This window comes from Pholcus phalangioides, unplaced genomic scaffold (assembly GCF_987345545.1).
Source record: "Pholcus phalangioides strain wild (caught in Gottingen) unplaced genomic scaffold, Ppha-v1.0 ptg000017l_1, whole genome shotgun sequence".
NCBI lineage: Eukaryota > Metazoa > Arthropoda > Arachnida > Araneae > Pholcidae > Pholcus > Pholcus phalangioides.
Genome location: NW_028301610.1, coordinates 64,292,110 through 64,311,847, shown reverse-complemented (window position 1 = coordinate 64,311,847; position 19,738 = coordinate 64,292,110). Strand labels below are relative to the sequence as shown.

Sequence of the window (19,738 nt, the reverse complement as noted above, 5' to 3'; positions counted from 1 at the left end):
CCGGGCCGTAACCAGGTGGGCCCATGCGTTAATACGTCACTGATGGTACCCCGAAATTGTTGAGACTCAATTTCCGTCCCCGCGAATAGTAAGGGCGGCCGTGGTCGCAACCGTGGGCGAAGATAGACTTGAAAGTCTGGGGGGCACGATGATGATGATGTAAATTCATATATACGCATATACATTATATTAGTCGATTCCACCTTTGATGCTGCCCCCCCCCCCCAATTCATAGGCGGTATAGACTTAGAAGTTTGGGGGGGGGGCACGGCCATCACTGCTGGGGGAGCACGATGATGATGATGTCAATTCATATATACATATATATACATTAGATCAGTCGACTCCACCTTTGACGCTGGGGGGGGGGGGGGCACGCATCTCCGCCCATGCCCTTATCCCGTCCATGGTTCGTGACCCATTATAGATTTTAAACACATTTAAGCGAAATAAAATTAATTAATCACGATTCGAATCAGCTTTAATCTAGTCAAGTAATTCGTGTGAGATGGATGGCTGGTATCATCAAGGGTTTTATAATTATAATCCCATTAAGAATATAAATCATCAAGATTTTCCTCATTAAGACTCATTGCAGTAAGTACCGATAATTATCTATTGAAACAAACACTCTTTCCCAACTCTCTTTCAGTTTTTTCCAGTTTCCACTAGATGTCGCCGAAAGCAAGATCGCATTCTTTCTTTCTCCCACCTTCCCTACAGCTTCATCATCAGCTGTTTGGCGCAACTTACTTACATCGATCGCCAAATATTGGCGCAATAGTTGAAAACCGCCAGCCTCAGCGTGTTTCTGATCGTTTTATCACCAGTAAACAATGGCCGAGTGAGTGATCAAGGTGTCCCAAGGAAGAGAGAGAGGCAGAAATATACGTATTTACGAGTATCAAACTTAAACTAGCGAAATATTTAAAACATAATTAACGAATCAACGAGACAATTAATTAATATTCAAGCAGATTGATATATCTCATCATTTTAAGTAAGTTAATTAATATTTTATTTCATTTTAATATTTCTAAAGGAATCAGCTGCGCTTGGTAATGTTGACATCTCTGTAGTTTCTTTATGTGTGTGCATTTCCTTCAATAGACTGACCGGAAAAACAGCTGATTTTATTTATTTGTTTATTTCCTCTAAATCTTATGAAATCGGATTAAAAACATCTTCGTTCTTGGAATTTATTAATTTGAATTTAAAAAAAAAATTAAAGGTATTTATATGGATTGAGCTTCTTTGTGTGTGTTGTATGTCCTGCGTGTGTCACATTGTCTGAATGGAATATTGATTTTCTAGCGACCTTGTACCCGAGGACGTTCAGTCGTTTAACATTGACCAAGAAAAACTTCAATCAATGCTCTTGATAATGATTTCCCGTGTATGAAGGTCTGAGAAGGGCATTTTATTATTTTCTGTAGATGTCTTCCATTATTACCCTTTATAACTTTTGGATATTTCCTTGATTGTATATTACAAGCATTATTTAATAAATTATATATATAGGGTTCTACATAGGCTTTTTATATCACAAGCATTAACTCTTTAATTGGAAATCATTGAACTATCTAGAGGAGAAACTTTTTGAGGGATTATATATTAAGCAAATGAGGTACCCTGAATGCTATTACATCACAAAAAAATTTATTGTCAGTATTTATGAAAATATGTATTGCACTCCAGGGAACACACTGTATTTATATGATTTACATAGATTTAAATAGTATAAAAATGCCTTATATTGTGTGTGAACTTTTTCTATCATTGTTGAAGAATGCACAGCAATATATGGAGCCGTCTTAGCATATGGGCCCACCCACGCATGGCTTGGCCCCAAGGGCAGAGGGTGCTTTATTATTATGAGATCTGTTTGAGATTTTTGAGATTAAACATGTAACTTTGTAAGCGGGCATTTCTGGACTGGTAGGGACCTTAGTAGAACCTCTGCCCATGGGCTCATGATGTACTTAAGACAACCCTGGTAATATGTCTCCTCCACACATGGTATTTCTCACAAACATGCAAGGGTTGAAAATCATTCTTGCTTGGCTTGTCAAGAAATAAGAGACATGCATGACTTTGAGCCATTCTGCTGGTTATTATAGAAACTTCATGAACAGCTCACTAGTAAAAATTGAATGTTTAGGAGTTTGCTTAAAAGCATCAATGCCGAAACAAGCTCAAAATATATAATGCCTTTATTTGAAAAATATAAGGTGGCATTTTTCTATCTCTCTCTCCTTCCCTCCCTATGGTCCACGACAATGGCATGTTACAAATCGCAGTAAACAAAAATGTATTTGACAAAAACCATTTAAATAAATAGATGGCCATATTTAGTTGGGAAAAACAAGGGGAACTGGGATCTAAAATACAAGGCATTGCCAAATGTTTTCAGAAAAGTCGGCAAAAGCCCTAATTGTAATTAAGATTGCTGAAAAATTGAGGGAAAAATCTTACAAACACACAAGACGAATAGTTGTATTTATAGCCATAATTAACATATTTAAATAAGCATCATTGATAAAAATTGAACAAATGTATAAAACGATTCAGAACAACTGAAAATACTGGAATGGCCCGTAAAATGCAAGACACAAGTGGTCCGTCAAATTGTTTCAGATATTTTGCTGGTCCTTGGATTTAGAAAGGTTGAGAAATGCTGATATAAGGAACTGATGGTGATTTTGAGAACAACACTGCCAAATAAAGTGTTAATGGGAGAAGTGGATGCAAGTTAATTTAACCCTTTGAGTGGTTTTTAAAATGATCCTGATCCACATTATATCTGCCACTTTGGAAGTAAAAATGTGTTAAGAACCCGAGATATTTTGGGGTGACCGAAATAAAACAGATCAAGTTTGATGAGATATTGCCACTGTAAGGTTTAATGGGTGGACTATTTGAATGCTGCTCGATACATTTCAATTACATTGTGTGTGAGTCTTCGTAGCTGTTTGATATGTGTCAAATTTTGACATTAGGTCAGATATTTTGAATATGTGAAGACAGGCTCTCTTCTTGAGGGAGGAGGACCTGGGCCCATTTTACCCTCTTCTCCAATTACTCATGAACATAATGCACCAAAAATCTAACTATTGGTTTTACAGAAAAAAATTTAACTTCAAATATCCATGAAGCCATGGGCATTGGAATCTTTAACCATAAAATTTTTAAGAGTGCACCCACCCCCGATCGTTCACAAACATAGACTAGAATCTAGTGAAAATTATAATCTGATTCAACCTTATTATAATTTGAACTACCAGAACAATGTATCCATTTGTGTGCTTGTGTACAATTTTTAACATTGCATAGAAAAAAAGTGAGGTTTATAATTGAACTGATTTTCAAAGGCCTGTTTTAATTATCCAATGTGATAATTATGTTATTATTTTGACTGATAGCTTTAATAAGTGTTTAATTACAGTTTTAAGTTAATTATTGATCTCTCTCATTTCATATTAGCATGCCTGGCTATTTGGGATATGTGTAGACAAGATAAATTGACATTAAATAAAAACTTTGCAGTTTTGGAATAAATGTTATAATAGGTCTATTCTTGCATGTAATTTGAAAATACTGAACTAACCAACACAAGCAAGAGAGTTTTCTTTCAGCCTTTTAAGCAGAAATGATGATAAAAGCCTCTTATTTTAACATTGATAAGCCCAGATATTTTGTAAAGTTGATTTCTCAATGAAAAACTTTTCCCTCCTACCCTTTAGGTTGCACCTACTGAAAATCAGAAGAAAGCCTACTTCATTAAAAAAGACATGGCATTTTGAAGGGGGTTTAGTGATTTCTAATTTCCCTTTTAAAGGGTTAAATGTTGAAATCTCAGATCATTGGAAAGTGCATTCTCATAGAGATATAATTTGATATAAGTAGAAGGGGCAGTTTTTGGATTTTATCATTATGACTAAAATAATTATATAATTATATTTTATTAATATATATCTTTAGATTTTTTAAGTGCCAGTTTTGTTGACATATCAGTTAGGTTTGCATATGAACTTTCAGCTCAAATTTTGAGGTTATTCCGATGGATGTTCAGGCATTTTTTGAGTTTGATCCTAAATTAACTATAAATTTTGACCTTATTAGCCTATGAATGCATAGAAAGATTATAGTGTTATGAATATTACTGAATAGGACCTATAAATTTATTTAATGACTGAATAGTTTGTTTGAAGTGAATATTGAGTTAGTCAAATTTCAATATCTCAATGCCTTTCAAACGTTGATCATCAGTAATTGTTTGATTATTATTTGAGTTATCAAACTTTGATTTATAGCACAGGAAGCTGAAACTACAATAGGCCTATATTGAAATTTATAGTCGTCATTATTTATTGTCAATGAAATTGGAAATTATAGTTATGGGAATTTGACTATATTAATACCTGCAACCAGTATTGTATTTTTTTTCCCTTATTACTGATTTAAAGACGAATTAAGAAATTATATAATTTAAATTATGTTCTTTTTAATAATTGATTTTTATCATTGTATCAAAAATTATATTCAAATTTCAAAATCATCCAATAGTTTGTTTCACGAATTAGTAAATTATTTATATTTTTGTGCATCAAAATTAAGCATAAGAACAATGATGTGAACAATATCAACAATATCATGATTTCTTAAATTTCAAGCTTCCTATGCTATAAAGAAAATGAATGATCCTTAAAAAGTTTTCAACTAATATGATGATAAAAATTAGATGTGTGCCAGTGTTCACTTTTGGCTTGATAATTAGTTGTGCCATCAGGTAGCCAAGTGATTGGCATGCCAACCTTTGGTTTGACAGATCTGCATTCAAATTCTAAAGAAAGTCATGAAAATGCAGTCGTTCTGATTTGCTTCTAAAATGAAACTCTAAGCATAATAATTTTTACAATCATACATATAATATAACCATAGTAACATCGAAATGATGAATTATGCAGATTTTTGAGTTATGAGCCATGTGCAATCTGTACTGTCCCTCAAATCGCTATTGTTGTTCCAAAGTGACATTTTCTTGATCATATTTCATACTGAGATATAAATATTATAAATTTGTGTTTATTAAATATTTTGAACACTATCTAGAAATTATTGAAATGCATAAAAAATTTGATAGATGGGTTGGCTTCACATTTTTTTCTATAGTAAAATTAAAATGATGTTTCTTTGAAATGTAGCAAAAATATGTGACAATGCAAAAAATTAAATTTGACCAAAACAACAACAACGTTTTGGTTTTTAAATGGTGTTAATCACCCAATAAGGAATGTATGCATGACCTACCTATATGGAGGGACATCATGACCTACCAGATGGAGTGGTAAGGTGGGCAAGGAATTCAAGCATCTTTTCTAGTGAAATTTTAGTTACTTAACCTACCAAAAATAGCATTTTGCATTGAAATAAATTTTTAGAACAACATTTTTGAGGTACAGTGTTTTCTTATTTATTTGGAATTTTACATTTGATTGCTTTGAAGGGGTGGGGAACTTAACCCCCCAAGGCAATCAAAAATTGAAAATATTTCTTTAAAAAATCACAAAGTACTGGAAGAAAATATCTTTTAGCTGTTTTATACATTTCTGTTGGTTGAAAATGCTTTATGGGGGTTAGCAACTCAAATTCTCTGCTGGAAGAGATTCCCTACACCCCTCTAACTCTTCAGTTCAACAATGTCTCTCACCCTTGAAGGCAGAGTTGATAAAAAATCATGATTTTTTTAAAAATTAAATAAATCAGATTTTTTTTTCTAACTTACAGATAATATTTAGCTCTAAAAATCTTGCTTTAAAAAAAGATTAAACAAATCTCATCCAGCACACCAATGACATCTAAATACATGTACAAATCATTTTATTTTTAAAACAGTATTTACATTTGTACTTGATAGAGAATCAAAAAGCACAGTCATATATCCCACTGACAATCATTAATTTGATCAATTTAAATATTCTTGAGTAATATTTTTTTTTAATATTGCTGGGATAACAAACTTTTCCTTTAAAAGGAACCACCTTGAATGATTGAAAGTGTTCATTATCTTTGTGCTATAGCATAATCAAAATCATGTACGGGAAAAATTTTTAAGTTTTTAGTATAACTTTTGGAAAGAAACATATCACGTTTCCAAACTGTGACAATTTTTGCCATAGATAGGCCTACTTCCTCAAAGCCTGTAATAAATTCCATTCCAGGTATAAAAATCTGTCTATACAGGCAACACTCTTTTTAACAACTTCTGAAGTTTCAGAACACACCTGTTTCTCTTTGATCCCCTAATTTTCTGAGAAAAACAATTAATTTTACCAGTCTGAATCTTTGCCCAAAAAAAACAAAAATACTTTCATCACATTTGTTTAAATATCAATTAATGTATAAATAATCAAAATATGAATACTTACTATTCCCCTTATTTACTCTTATTACATCACACAAGTGAAAAAAAAGCATTCAAAATTGTTTGAAATATCAAAAGTATGATTTAAATCAGTGATTTAAAATAGTAAAAATCATGTGATTTAAATTGAAATACCCTGCTTGAAAAGGTAGGTCCTGTTTACTCTCCTGCATTCAGTTTATGAATCAAATGGTAAGCTGTACTGAAACACGAAAGTTCAGCCCTTGTGACAAATCCCCTATATGCTTGGGAATGGTCATGTCCCCAAAGCAGAATGTAGTGCATTGTGCTCCGACGAGCACTCGGCGGCATCTAAATATTCTGCGGTAAATTTCCCATAATGTTTTCTACACTGAAGATTTTTTCTCAAGATTCTTCCAGAGATTGTTCGGCAACGTACTTCAGTTTCGGCATCTTCTGCTTTGGGAGTCATGTTTATTTTGTTTCCATTAAGAACAAGAGCCCTACAGCACCTTATGATGGCCCAAGGTGCCATTACACGTGACAGCCGATCACCCCCAGTCAAAGACGTGTGCAAGTGGCGGGAGGCATGAAAAGCTCGTGCTCTCCCCTCAAGGCAACGAAAAATTGGAAAAAGTTACAAATGTTTTCGTTAAAACATTTAAATCAAAGGAAATTAAATTTCTCTAAAATTAAATTGATTAAAGGAAATTTAATATTAAATATCGAAGGCAAATATCTGTTTCATATGCTATTTTAATAAATTTCAGTTAATTTAATTTTTGAGGGTTGATAACTCAAACTTTCTCTGGAAGAATTTCCTTCCTGCCCACAGTACTTATCTGATTGACAGTGCAGCGATGTCTTAAGCATATATCCTACAGCCACCCGTGTTGCCTCTCGTGTCAGGGCTCCCTGAACACATTTTCCAACAGAATAATGTTCGACCGCTTACAACAAATCATTTCACGAGCGTATCTCATTTTGTAAACTTTCTTGGTCTGCCGGATTTATCTTCAATAGAACACGTATGGGAACACGTCTGAGTCGTGTTCAACACAACTTCGACAGCCTACGAGTTCGCCTGATCTAGTTACAGCATCTGTGGGAAGATATGTGCTAGGATACCATAAGAAACCTGTGCCCCTCAAAAATCACCTCTTTTATCCAGTCTAGATTATGGGTATTATATCCGGGCTTGAGTGTATTTCTTACAAAAATAAATCCATCGAACTCGGATGTTTACTACGGGACCACCGAAAAATAAACGTATGGAACGGGAAAACGTGAAATCAGGTTTAGGGGTGAAAAAAAAAAAATATAGTAAATAGCATATGTTAAGTAGGCAGGTATAATAAATCCATTTTATGATTATCAAACGACTACTTGATAAATATCAATGCAATATTATCCAGTTCTTCTCACAAATGTTCTGAGATCAGGGAACAATGCTTTGCAAAACGCGAACATCATCTTTGTTATCAGAAGAAGTGCTCCCACATGGCAACTCTGACGTATGCTTATACTGAAACTAGTAGGAGCGCAAGGTAATATAGCCTCGTTTCATGTGTCCAGTTTCTTAAAATTATTGCTCACTCATATAATGCTAATCATGTCCATCATACAATCATGTCCATCAGTCATTCGCAAATATTTTCTTTCTATGTTTGCCTCCCTCTGTCGCAATAAAGTACTAGTGGCATAGGCTGGCCGCTAGTACTTCAAGTTCCTTGGTGAATATTTGCTTCCAGACCACTTCCCGTGTTGTGATTGTTGGCGTTCTTCGACCAATGTGTGGCTAGACGGATTGGAAGATCGGGAAGGAAGATGGCTCCTTTGACTTGCGGAAGAGGGCTGGGGCTAGAAGGTCCTGGTCGTTCTCTTCGACCACGTCATTGCCAATGTTTTAGCGGCCACTCTACTCGTCTATCATTAGCCTTGGGAAGTATTGGGCCAGGCTGGACTCGAGTGCGGCCTCGGTCTTAATGTTAAATCAGTCAATTCCGACAATTGACGCAAACAACTTCTTGGCGCGTGCTTTCCTTTCGAAATTTTAAAAGGGTTTAATATCTCAAGTTTCATGGGTGAAACATCATGAGATTTCTACAATATTTACTGCATGGGTTAGTAGTTAGCAAAGTAGGTCTGTGCTAAAATTACGATGGGAGGAATTTAAACTAGATTTTAGTTTTTCCTTGAAATGCTTTTATAATTGCAGTTTTAATTGGGTTGCTGTATTTTAGAAATATATGACATCCATATTTGTCATGGGCATCTTTTTCTCGGCCACCTCGTTGGGCGTTTCGCCTGTTGTGGCCTTGTATTTGTATAAAATTACCGTGGGAGCGACAAACTAATCAAATGGTCCGTGATCTAGGCATCTAGAATCAGCTGGATACTTTAGATTTGGGTTTAATCTAAAGCCTATTGCCTTTTTGTGAGTGCATAAAAAAAGCCATAGCCCTACGAAAGCAATCCCGATGAATCAAGTACTGAACTAAGTAGACAACTGTTTAATATTAAACTGATATTCAAGTTATGTCAATTGGTGATGGTCAAACATCTCTGAAATCATCAAAAAATAAGCTAAAATTGTGTCGAGAATTTGTGTTCATGAAAATTCATTTTAAATTGTGAAAAATACTTTATTTCCATTTTTCTCCCCGATCGAATTTCATTTTAATTTGAAAAAACAAAAAAAACCTAATTTGTGAAAAGTAAAGTAAACAAATCAGTTGTGTCAAATCTTTCACGAAGCCTCCCATTGAGGCACCATTAATTACATAGCAATGAGAAAGGGAAATGGCTTGTCGAAGAGTATTTCTTTTAATTTTGTTTCTTATAAACGTGGGTAGAAGTCTGATTACTAAAGTGAAGCCATTATTAACATTCGAAACTTGTCTAGTGAACGATATGAGGTCAGTGGATCATTGCGTTGATCGGAGGAGGATGATGATGATGTCCACAGTTTTCTCTCTTGCAGTCTTAATGCCGCTCCTGCTTCTGGAACGTTCCATTTCCCAGTGTTGTTCTCTTCCAAAAAAAAAAAGGTCGACGACTGATAACGGTGCGTAGTACGACATGGTCCGTCGACATCCTATACTTTAGTTTCGTCTACTAAGAGATAAAAGTGGCCGAATGCTTTTTAGTTTGCTGTCTTTCCATGTAGTTCTTCATTAGCTAAATCTTAGATTATGAAAAAAATAAAAGAGTACAAAAAAATAAATAAATTTGACATGTAAAAAAATCTTTAAACGGTTTGTCGAGCTTCGATCCAGTTCTCAATTTTGCGTCGCTATAAGACGAACCCCTGACTGGAGCTTCTACGAAATTATTTGTGTGAAAAAAAAAAATCTAACTACACACCGCCAGTCTTCAACATATGATTCTTCTATGCTTCCATTCATTTTAGTGATATAAAGCTCAGGATTCCATCTGAGCGTCAAATGCCGAACTTTGGTTGAAAAACCAAGTGCTTGTTCAATATTTTACCCCGTGACAATTTGCGTTCGGACGCCCCTGTCGTGGATCGTCTTTGAGAGATTAGCATACCTCTAAGAAATACCATTTCGAAAAACCAGCTGTACGGGGTATCCAGTCCATACCCTGTGGAAACAATAATCAAATAAAGACCGCTACACACCATTGTGGCGTAACGTCAGAGTAGTGTGCACTGGCCTTTTAAAACTGGGAACAGCAAACCGAACCACGCAACGCCAAACCAGGCAAAAACCTGCTTAGGAGAGCGATTTTGGCAGCAAACTGTGCATCATTGTGTATTGCGTTCAGACGAACAAGATCCAATCAGCGTCAGTGCATCAAAGAAATTTGCACTTTTTTGCGTGCTCTGCTGAGCAACTCTATCATGCAAAGATATATTTTAGAAAGAGAAAATTCAAGTGTCTTTGCAGGGAATCGAACCTACGTCCTTTCACTTTTCGGGTGAACGCACTAGACTACAGAGGCAACGAATATCTCAATCTTTCCTTGGAGCTCAAGGTGGATTTCTTCGTTTTCAGACAAAGTTCAATGGCACAACTCTCTATGCTCATATCACAAAATTGGACCAGGCAAAGAGAAAAAAATCTGAGTAATAAACGACGGTAATTTACCACTAAAGGCAGTCAGCTCAATGCTAATATTAGGTGTCTTAGATGATACTTCATTGCATTAAATGCCACTGTTGATTAATAGATGGCGCAACTAACAAAACAACCAAAATTAGATTATTTCAGTGTGATGCTATTAACTGACCATGAGCTTTTGCTCAGTTTCAAAACTATTCTAAATTAATCCTTTGATGGAAACTTTATTTTCCTCTTCTGTACGCGTAATTTATTAGGGCATCTGCTAACAAGACAGGAAATTGCAAATCGTTTCCATCCTGTTTATTTTCTAAGCTTTTGATCTCCTTAAAACTGTTTTTTAACGTTATAAATACGTGGCAGATGTCCGCGTGTTTAATCGTCGGGGAAGTTTGTCCTGTGGATATTAAACGAAAACTGCATAAATCTTTGTTCTCTGCTTTCCATAGCAGATGTTCGAGGAATGATTTGTTGAAGCATGGACAAGCTTATGCTCCTCTAGTATTTTTTTTATTCCATATGAGGCCAATGGGACAGAACAGTCTGATGATGAGATATCTTTGCGGGGTCACAAACCAGCATGATGACAAATTTATTCTTACGGAAGCGTGTTTTCCTTTCCCTTTGGTATCTATAAAATTCCGAATGTTTGCCGTAATATTTAAATTATAACATGCCGTAGAACATTTGTGGTGAATTTTTTTCACCCAATTAAAAAAAAAAAAAGTCCACACCTTTGGAAATCCAAAGCGTGCAAAAGAGGAGGCGTGTTTCAGTCAAATTATGGTGGAACTCCCCGATGTCTAGCCGTGAATGCGCCGGAGAGGGGGTAATTCTTTGCAAAGATCAATAATTTAAGGCTCGATCATCCTCTCTCACTTCCCAACAGCTTTTAACCTCCGGGCTATATCTAGCTGTGTTTTCTTCCCCCTTCTATAATGATGTTGAGGGTGACGTAATCGTGGGGAATCCAAATCCACATCAAACGACTGGCGTCCCATTTCCTGAAGTCTGTAATGACTGGCTTGTTGTATATCTTTGTGGTAATATACCACCACCACCTGTCTATTGAAAATGATGGAAAGAAACTTTCCCTTCTCCTTATGTCCTTTGATATTTACCTCTTGTCGATTACCTTTCAATGCTGAGATTATTTCGTGTGTTTTTTTTGAAGTTATGAAATCCCCCCATAAAAGTTCAAAGGTTGACGATTCATTGGATTAATTGCCATTCATTTCGATGGTTAATGATTGATTTTTCAACCTTTTTGTCGTTTTTTTAAGCCAATTAGACATTTAATTGTACTTTAGGGCTGATTTTACTAACGCTAGGATGTTTGGTGCAGGCATCTTCAACCCGTTGCTTGCGAGCATCTCGTTGCTCCCTGAACCACCCAGAGTGCTCGATGCCCGTGTTCGATTTCGTGCTCACGAGCACTTGATAAGTGAAAATCTTATACACATTGCATTCCGCGATTGAAACCATGATTTCATGTATTCGTATGTCGAACTTGCTGTAAGGGTGCTCTTCTTTTGATAATTACAGGTAGTGCTCGCGACTGGAAAAAGGTTGAAGACCTCTGATTTAGTGGATAATGCTGTGCTCGTCAACGCACTCTTCTGGTCTTTCATTTTTGCTTTTGTTCGTTTGGTCGCGTGTAAGTGTTTGCGAGGGTGGTGCACGAAGTGTCCAAATTTGTTGTCAAGAAATGCTACTTTATTGATAGTACATAACAATTTTCTCCCAAAGTGCAAAGAAAAAGGGTACTGAACAAATGATAGCCTAGATTCAGCTACTGACAAACAGCTGTCAACTAGTCAACATTCATATTACTCCAGCTACCTTCACACTTTGGCTGAGGAGGATTCCTAAACGCATGGACTATAAACAAAAACCAGTTAATGATAGCTATGCGCCGTCCACGTGACTCAGAAATTGTGATGTGAACTTCTATAATGTACACCTACCTGAGATGGTGACAGATATTAAATTGGCTTTCGACCATGGACCGGATACAATCTTAAGCCTACGATAATTCGGCAAAATACAGGGTGCATAGCAAATGGGGTATGGCATTTTACTGGCGAACCCTGCTTATCCTAGAGGCATACTTCCAGTTAGGCAAAGTATCCAAATAACGTGTAGTACTCAGATATGTCGTGCGTGTTGCAAGGGGGTTGCATAGTTATTAACCCTTTAAGTGGTTCTTAAAATGCTCCCGATCCGCGCATTAAAACTACCACATTGGAAAGTGTCGTCACCTGCATTGAAAGTTAAGAACCCGGGATATTTTGGGGTGACCGAAATGAAACAGATCAAGTTTGACGACATATCTCGAGATTGTCGTTGTAAGGGTTAAAATAAAATAAAAAAAAACTTTTCATGGCTCACCCGTGTGCTCAAAATCTCAATTAGAATGTTGTTGCCCTGTCTCTCCTGATGCCAACTAAAAAACTTCCACATTTCTAAGTGCAATATTCACTGAGATATTCAAATTCGAAAAACGGAGGAAAGTTGGGGAAAAACCGCATTAAATGCAGGAATACCGTTTCACCGGCATTTAATGCTATTTTATCCCTTCGAATATCTCGGTGAATATTGCATTTTTAAATGTGGAAGTTTTTTAGTTGGCATCACGAGAGAGAGCAACGACTTTCTAATTGAGGTTTTGGGCACACAGGGACGTCATAAAAAATGATTTTTTTTATTTTAATAACTATGACTTACTTTCCCCCCCTTGCAACATGAACGGCATATCTGAGTACTATATACCCGTTATTCGGATAATTTTTCTAACTGGAAGTATGCCTCTAGGATCAATGGTTCGTCAGTAAAATGCCATATGCCCTGTTACCTACGCAACCTGTATATAGATTTTATACGAGGGTATGAATTTTTTTCTACTTTTTTCGCTCGGAAGCTACCGGACATTATTTTAATACCGCATTTCGTAATCGGTCAGCAGACGGACAAAGTTCTCGGGCATTCCTATCATTGAGAGTAAACATCCAAATGTTCGCTTTGTTAGTATCTATGTACTTTCGTCACTGATTAGGGAATAGTAATTGAAATTTATCAGTTTTTTGTGACGTAATAATTTCAAACTTTGACGTTTATGATGACCTCGAATAGTTTTTGCATCATGTTTACTGACTATGGATTGTAGGTCGATAGGCAAATACATGTATCTAAATATGGAAAATAATTCTACATTTTCCAAATCAAAGTCCGATTTTTGTTTCTCTTGTATCTATCATAGCTGTGCCTCAAAGTTTGCCTTTTTCTTTGTTGCTTTGCATTCCGATGATGATGTAACAAGAACTCTGCCAATTACCATGCTAGGATGGCATGGAATGAACTGTCGTGTTGTGACATAACATTGAAGGGAATGTACCACCTTGTCCTCAACGAAAATCAGGTGAAGGAGCTTCTAATGCCTGGCTGGTGGACGAAAAAAAAAAACCACTTCAAAAGTTTGATCACCTTTGACCCTCTTTGGTTCAAACCATGAAAACGTATTTAATGTTTTTTTAATGGATGTAAATTGGTACTGTTCGCATATTTTTAATTGAAACAACAACACATCAATTTAATTAGAGTGGATTTTAATTAGCTAAAATGGCTAATCAAGAGCGAAATATAAGGCTAATGTTTGCCTTTATTTTACTGTTAGCTATAAATAGATAAAATCTTAGCAAAGTTGAATAGTTGTTTCCTTGAGTTTTATTTCCAATTCCCTGGATTTGATATCATTTTATCAATCTCTTAACACTTAAAATTTCATCACCTCTCAAAAAATGACACCGACAGGTTGTTAACTCTTTTTGTAAAATATGTATAGTTTTACAGCCGTTTTTGTATTGAAATGACACTAGAAGTTGTACTTTCTAAAATATCAAAAAAAAAAAAATTCGGTGTAAGGGGCAGTTCAAGTATTACGTCATCATCGATGGGGGGGGGGGGTTCCGATTTGCTGACTTTTGATGACGAGGGGGGTTTGGATAATGCTTACGTCATCAACCACCCTTTATGAAAATATGAAATATTTTTAATGGCATCTTACTCGGTGCTCCAAATACGAGAAAAACCTTTCGATAGTTTGTGGGCACTTGAAGTAACATTCCCCCTATTGGTAAGTCCCCTACAGAGCCTCTTTAGTGATCTCTAAATTTTTCGCGGATCTAAGTGCTCTGGAAATGTGTCCGGGCCGTTCAAGTGCTCTGGAACTGTGCCACTCATCACTCAAGTGATCCGTAATTATATGCCGTGGATCACTTAAATAATCTGAAAATGTGCCGCGGGTAACTTGAGTAATGTAGAACCGCACTGGGAGCCACTTAAGTGCTCCAAAACTACGTCACGTCACAAGTCACTCAAGGGATCTCTAAATTTGTCACGGATCGCATAAGTGTTCTGGAACTGTATCTCGGGTTACTTAGGTGATCTTTGAATGTGAAAGTGGTCGTTGAGACCTACTTCAGTGATCTGAAAATGTGCCACGGGCCGCTTAAATGTTCTGGAATTGTACCACGGGACACTTGAGCGATCTGTAAATGTGCCGCTTAGTTCATTTTTACAAAATTAGGTTTCAGGAGAGCAGGCCGCATCAGTTTACCCCCAGGGCCATATTTGGTCCAAGGGTCTTTATGCGATTTATCATTTTATGGCTTAGAGCAGCGGTTCTCAACCTTTTCTGACTCGCGGAGCCCTTTTCAGTGTATAATTTCTATGGCAGAGCCCTGTTTAACTCGAGGAGCTCGTTTTAGTACAGTCGAATACCGTTATAGCGAAAATCTCTTTTTAACGAACACTTTTCTAATCCTTCAAATACGTTTATATAGGAACAATGCTAGGTAACCTGGAATTCCTTTATAACGCAATTTCATTTTAACGAAGTGATTCCTCCGGTCTTTTGGCGTTCGTTATAACGGGATTCGACTGCATATTATTTATATGGCGGTACCCTTTAGGCCTCTTTTTTTTTGTTTATCAAATTTATTGATTTATTTTATTATCCTCGAGTGGCCGCGGAGCCCCTGGGAAGGTCACACGGTGACCGGTCAAGAACCGCTGGCTTAGAGGGTTGGTCGCAATGAATTTATTAAAGATAAATTTTGAGTTCATAGCCTTCAAATATAATATTGCAATTAACAGAAATTTATTATAATAACACATAAATGTATTTTCTTCCGAAGTTTCAATGTAAAAAAAATATTTTTTTGCATTGAAAAAATAACTTTTTGATCGTGGGGGAGGGGGCACTGCCCCCCCCCTTTTTACGTCTCTGATCCCACCAATATGTGTTAGGATTCAGAGGGGCAGAACTGATGACGACATTCTTCTGTCAAGGGGGAGGGGTCAGAGTTTTGTTGACAAAGGGGGGGAGAGGGGGTCAAAAATGGCTAAAAATTTGCTTACGTAAAACTTGAACGGCCCCTAACTGGTTTTGTTTTGACCATGTATTACGATGTACTGTATATTCAGATATACACGGGACTATACAGGGTTAACAACCGGTTTAACCTTGGACTAAGCGCTTTTTTATCTTAAAGGTGGGTCTCCATTCTCTGCTCGCCAGGTTAGCACTCGTACGATCTACTACGTCTACACTATTTCAATTGACCACCGTGTTTTTGGCTGTATAACGAAAGTCAAGAATCAGAAGGAAAGCACGCGCCAACTGATTGCGCGTTCCTTGTCTCGTAACTTATCGTCCCATTCACATTTCTCTCGAGCTCATCGAAACGAGTAGAAGCAATCAGGCATACACACCCACAAGTCGAATCGACGCGGCAGTTGCAGAATCACTCCAATATATATGAATATTGAATATTGTGCAGTCTTTTTGTGAGCACGGTGCAGATCAGAAATTAATTCAGGTAGGTTTGGGCGTGATTCACGTTTTATTGTGATTGATGTATTATGCTGTGGCTGTCGCGATCGGCCATGAAGTTCCTTTTTTCTTTTCCTAATGGAAACGGTTTGTCAGGTTGAAATAAGCAAGTGGCCTAGGGACTTTCACACACACGTACGCATCAAGTATTTCATCGCCTTGACCTCGAGTGATTCACCACCTTCGGCAAAATGTTCTTTGCCGTTATATTAGGGATTCGTGGGTGCCTGGGTCTGGAATTCTAGTCACGTCTGGGTTCGCTGTCTCTGATGCCTCTTTTGTTTCTTGCTGGTTTTTTTTCTCCACAATCCCTTCACCCTCGTTCTACAGAAGCAGCAAACCTAGTGATAGTATTAAATGAGCTTTTTCCACAACCACTTCTGTGTGCTTATTCCGTCATCAGTATCATTCACGAATTCCTCCCTGGATTTTTTTCTCTCCTCTCTTTAGGGTCTGTCTGTGTCATGTATTGTATAAGGTCGAAGAAATAATGGATCAATCATTGTTCTTTTTCGCTGTCACCGCACAAAAGTTAGTGTGAGAACTAACTGCACGTCAAACAGTTACTTTTCTGCACAATATGGTTCTGTTCTCTTTCTTTCATCTACTAACTTGCTCGAGCAGATACTGTAAATGGTTTTATTATTTTGATCGGCTTCATAAAACTTCTCAAACGACGTCATAGACGGGAAAGGCTATTTAGGGGTTAATGGTGCAAGTCTCGTGCAATGGGAATTCGGCATCTGACAAGTGTTATTATTAATCTATTCAGAGTCGGTGAAAGAAAAAAGCCATTCTCTTCAATGTTTTTACGACACTGATGCCTTTTGTACACACGGGATTAATTTAACCATGACTTAGCATCCAATGTGTGTTTCAAACGCTCGTGATCAAATGTGGAATTGAGGGATTGCTGGATGATCGACTGACACAATGAATATTCTTCAATATATTATAAGAAAATAAATATTGTTTAAAAATTACTTGAGGTATGAGGTTTTTTGAAGTGAAATATAAATAAATGTTCTATGGGCGAAACGTTAGTGACCAGGAACATATCGAAGTGATTGTGCAGTTTTGCCTAACACGTGGGACCATATCCTCATCAACACTCGCAAAAGGTGCCGTGATACTGTGTTGCAAGGTAATCACACACACAAATATCTGGATGACAGTCTACCTTAACGTTGGATATGCCGCTCACCAGGCAAGAATGTGGCATTGGCAAATTTGGCCACGATGGAGTTGGGACCTTTCGCCCAGTGGCTTTTTGTGGGGAGATATATATCGATACACGTTAAATTGTTTGCCCACTTAACTTCCTGTAAGTGAAATATAGCGAAAATACGGAACTTCAGTAGCTGAGGCGAGTGATGATAGGATACGTTCTAAAGTTGGGTATTTTCAACCTGTTGCTTGTGATAATCAGGGGTGCTTGCTCAATGAAGCCCTTAAGATTTTCGATTCCGTAACTTGCGAAATTTCGATCAGCTCCCCAATTGAAGAACCCGTTCACGAATTCGCATACGCAGATTTGAGTTTAGGCATACGCCAGAGTTGCCATTCGGGAGCTCTTCTGATGATAACAAATGATGTTCGCGTTTTGCAAAGCATTGTTCCCTGATCTCAGAATGTTTGTGAGAACAACTGGATATATAATATTGAATTGATATTCATCAGGTAACAGTTTCATAATCATGAAATGGATTTATTACCTGCCTATTTAATTTTTTTTTTATTCCGAATCCTGATTTCACGTTTTCCTGTTTCATACGTTTCTTTTTCGGTGATCTCGTGATAAACATCAGAGTTCTATGTATTTATTTTTGTATAAAATACAGTCAAGCCCGGATATAACGAAGGCGCACGGGAACATGAAAAACATTCGCAATATCCGATATTCGTTATAACCGATACACGACAAATACTCAAGTTTAATGAGAGGAATCAATTTGAAAAAGCTTCTCAACCCATGGTCCGCAGTGATGGGACAATTGGTCTCAGACAGACTTGAAAATTTAATTATAATTCACATGAAAATTCACGTTCACAAAATAACTAACGGTGTTCACATAGATTTGAATAATACATTAGACCCATATGCTGTAAGTCACAGTGGTTCTCTAAGCCTTTGTCGCTCTCCTTGGGGCATCGCCAACCTACGTTAGAGGCATGGTGTCGGTTCCTGTGTGTGTGCGCCTGTTCTCTAATTTTAAATGACTATGTTTTATTAGACTATTCTGGAGAGTCGCGAATAAAAATTGACTGAGGCAAGAGAGCCGCGGATGGCAAAGGTGTAAGAACCACTGCTGTAAGGGTGGTATTCACCGACAGGGTTTATAAACTGTAGTCACAATTGGTTTTAACCAATCCGTGTCAATCTCCTATCCAAAAATTGTGACTACAGTTGAAGCCCTGTCGGTGAATACCACCCTAAGTGGTCCGTCGAACTGTTACAGACATTTTAATAATTCTTGGGTTTACAAAGACATAGAAACGCTGACAAACAAAACTCTGGTTATGGTGATCCATCTTTATTTGCAGGATTCCGGGACACGATCTCTAGCTGGGAGATCGCCATCTAGCAAGAGGTGACTGACAGAACTCACCTATATCCTTTCTCGTAATAGTATGGTAGCACTTTACATTCTTTGTTTCTGAAAGAGAACTTTTGATTTTATAGGACATTATCCTACGAAAAAATTCAGTTCTTTCCATAAAACTTCGTTATATTCATAACCTATGACAGTTCGTTATAAGCGATATTTTCAACATAATTTCGATATTGCAGGTTCACTGGGACGAAAAAAAAAATCCGTTGTAACCGATACTTCGGAGCATCCCATTCCATTTAAGTGGGCTCGACTGCATTAATTGTGTCCTATTTTTTGCGCCTATTCCTCTTACCACTTTTTTGCATCCGTCCAGATCACGATCGTGGGTGTGATGACAAAAGAAAAAATTAACCCTTCCAATTTCGCGGATGTTTTTTACTTCCATTTCTTTAATGGAACAAGTGGTTAATATTGCTTCGATAAATCACCAAAGCTTGGCCCATTCATTTACTTGAAGAATAGGTTGTCACTCTCGATTAGGTCCTGGAAGGAAAAAAAATCTTCCGCCCACTTCCTCATACCCCCCCCCCCCAGGGTCAATTTTTTTATTTTGTCGATTTCTCATCCGCCAAGTGAAGCTGGATGTTAATGTACCATTGATAACCTCCTTCTGAAATCGTCATCTTTTTTTTTTTCACTTTCTCTGTGTGTTCCCACAGACGTTTTTTTCGCAATTAAATTATATCCTTTATTTAGAGTCGAATGTCTCAAGAAATGTTTTTGTCTAGTCAGTCGGGCGTGATACAATATCGATTTGGTT

At 37.0% G+C, this 19,738-nt stretch overlaps 1 protein-coding gene across 2 annotated transcripts in view; it reads left to right on the top strand.

Annotated features, from left to right (window-relative positions):
* Nucleotides 1-818: 818 nt before the first annotated feature.
* The window catches only part of LOC149074634 (tripartite motif-containing protein 2-like), a 78,614-nt gene continuing 59,694 nt past the window's right edge, over nt 819-19,738 (top strand). Inside the window, exon 1 of one of the 2 annotated variants that reach the window (XM_089247026.1) lies at nt 819-1,000. The gene's annotated coding sequence lies outside the window, so the exon portion shown is untranslated. The remainder of the gene's footprint in view (nt 1,001-19,738) is intronic. The other variant, XR_016194490.1, reaches the window with a different exon arrangement.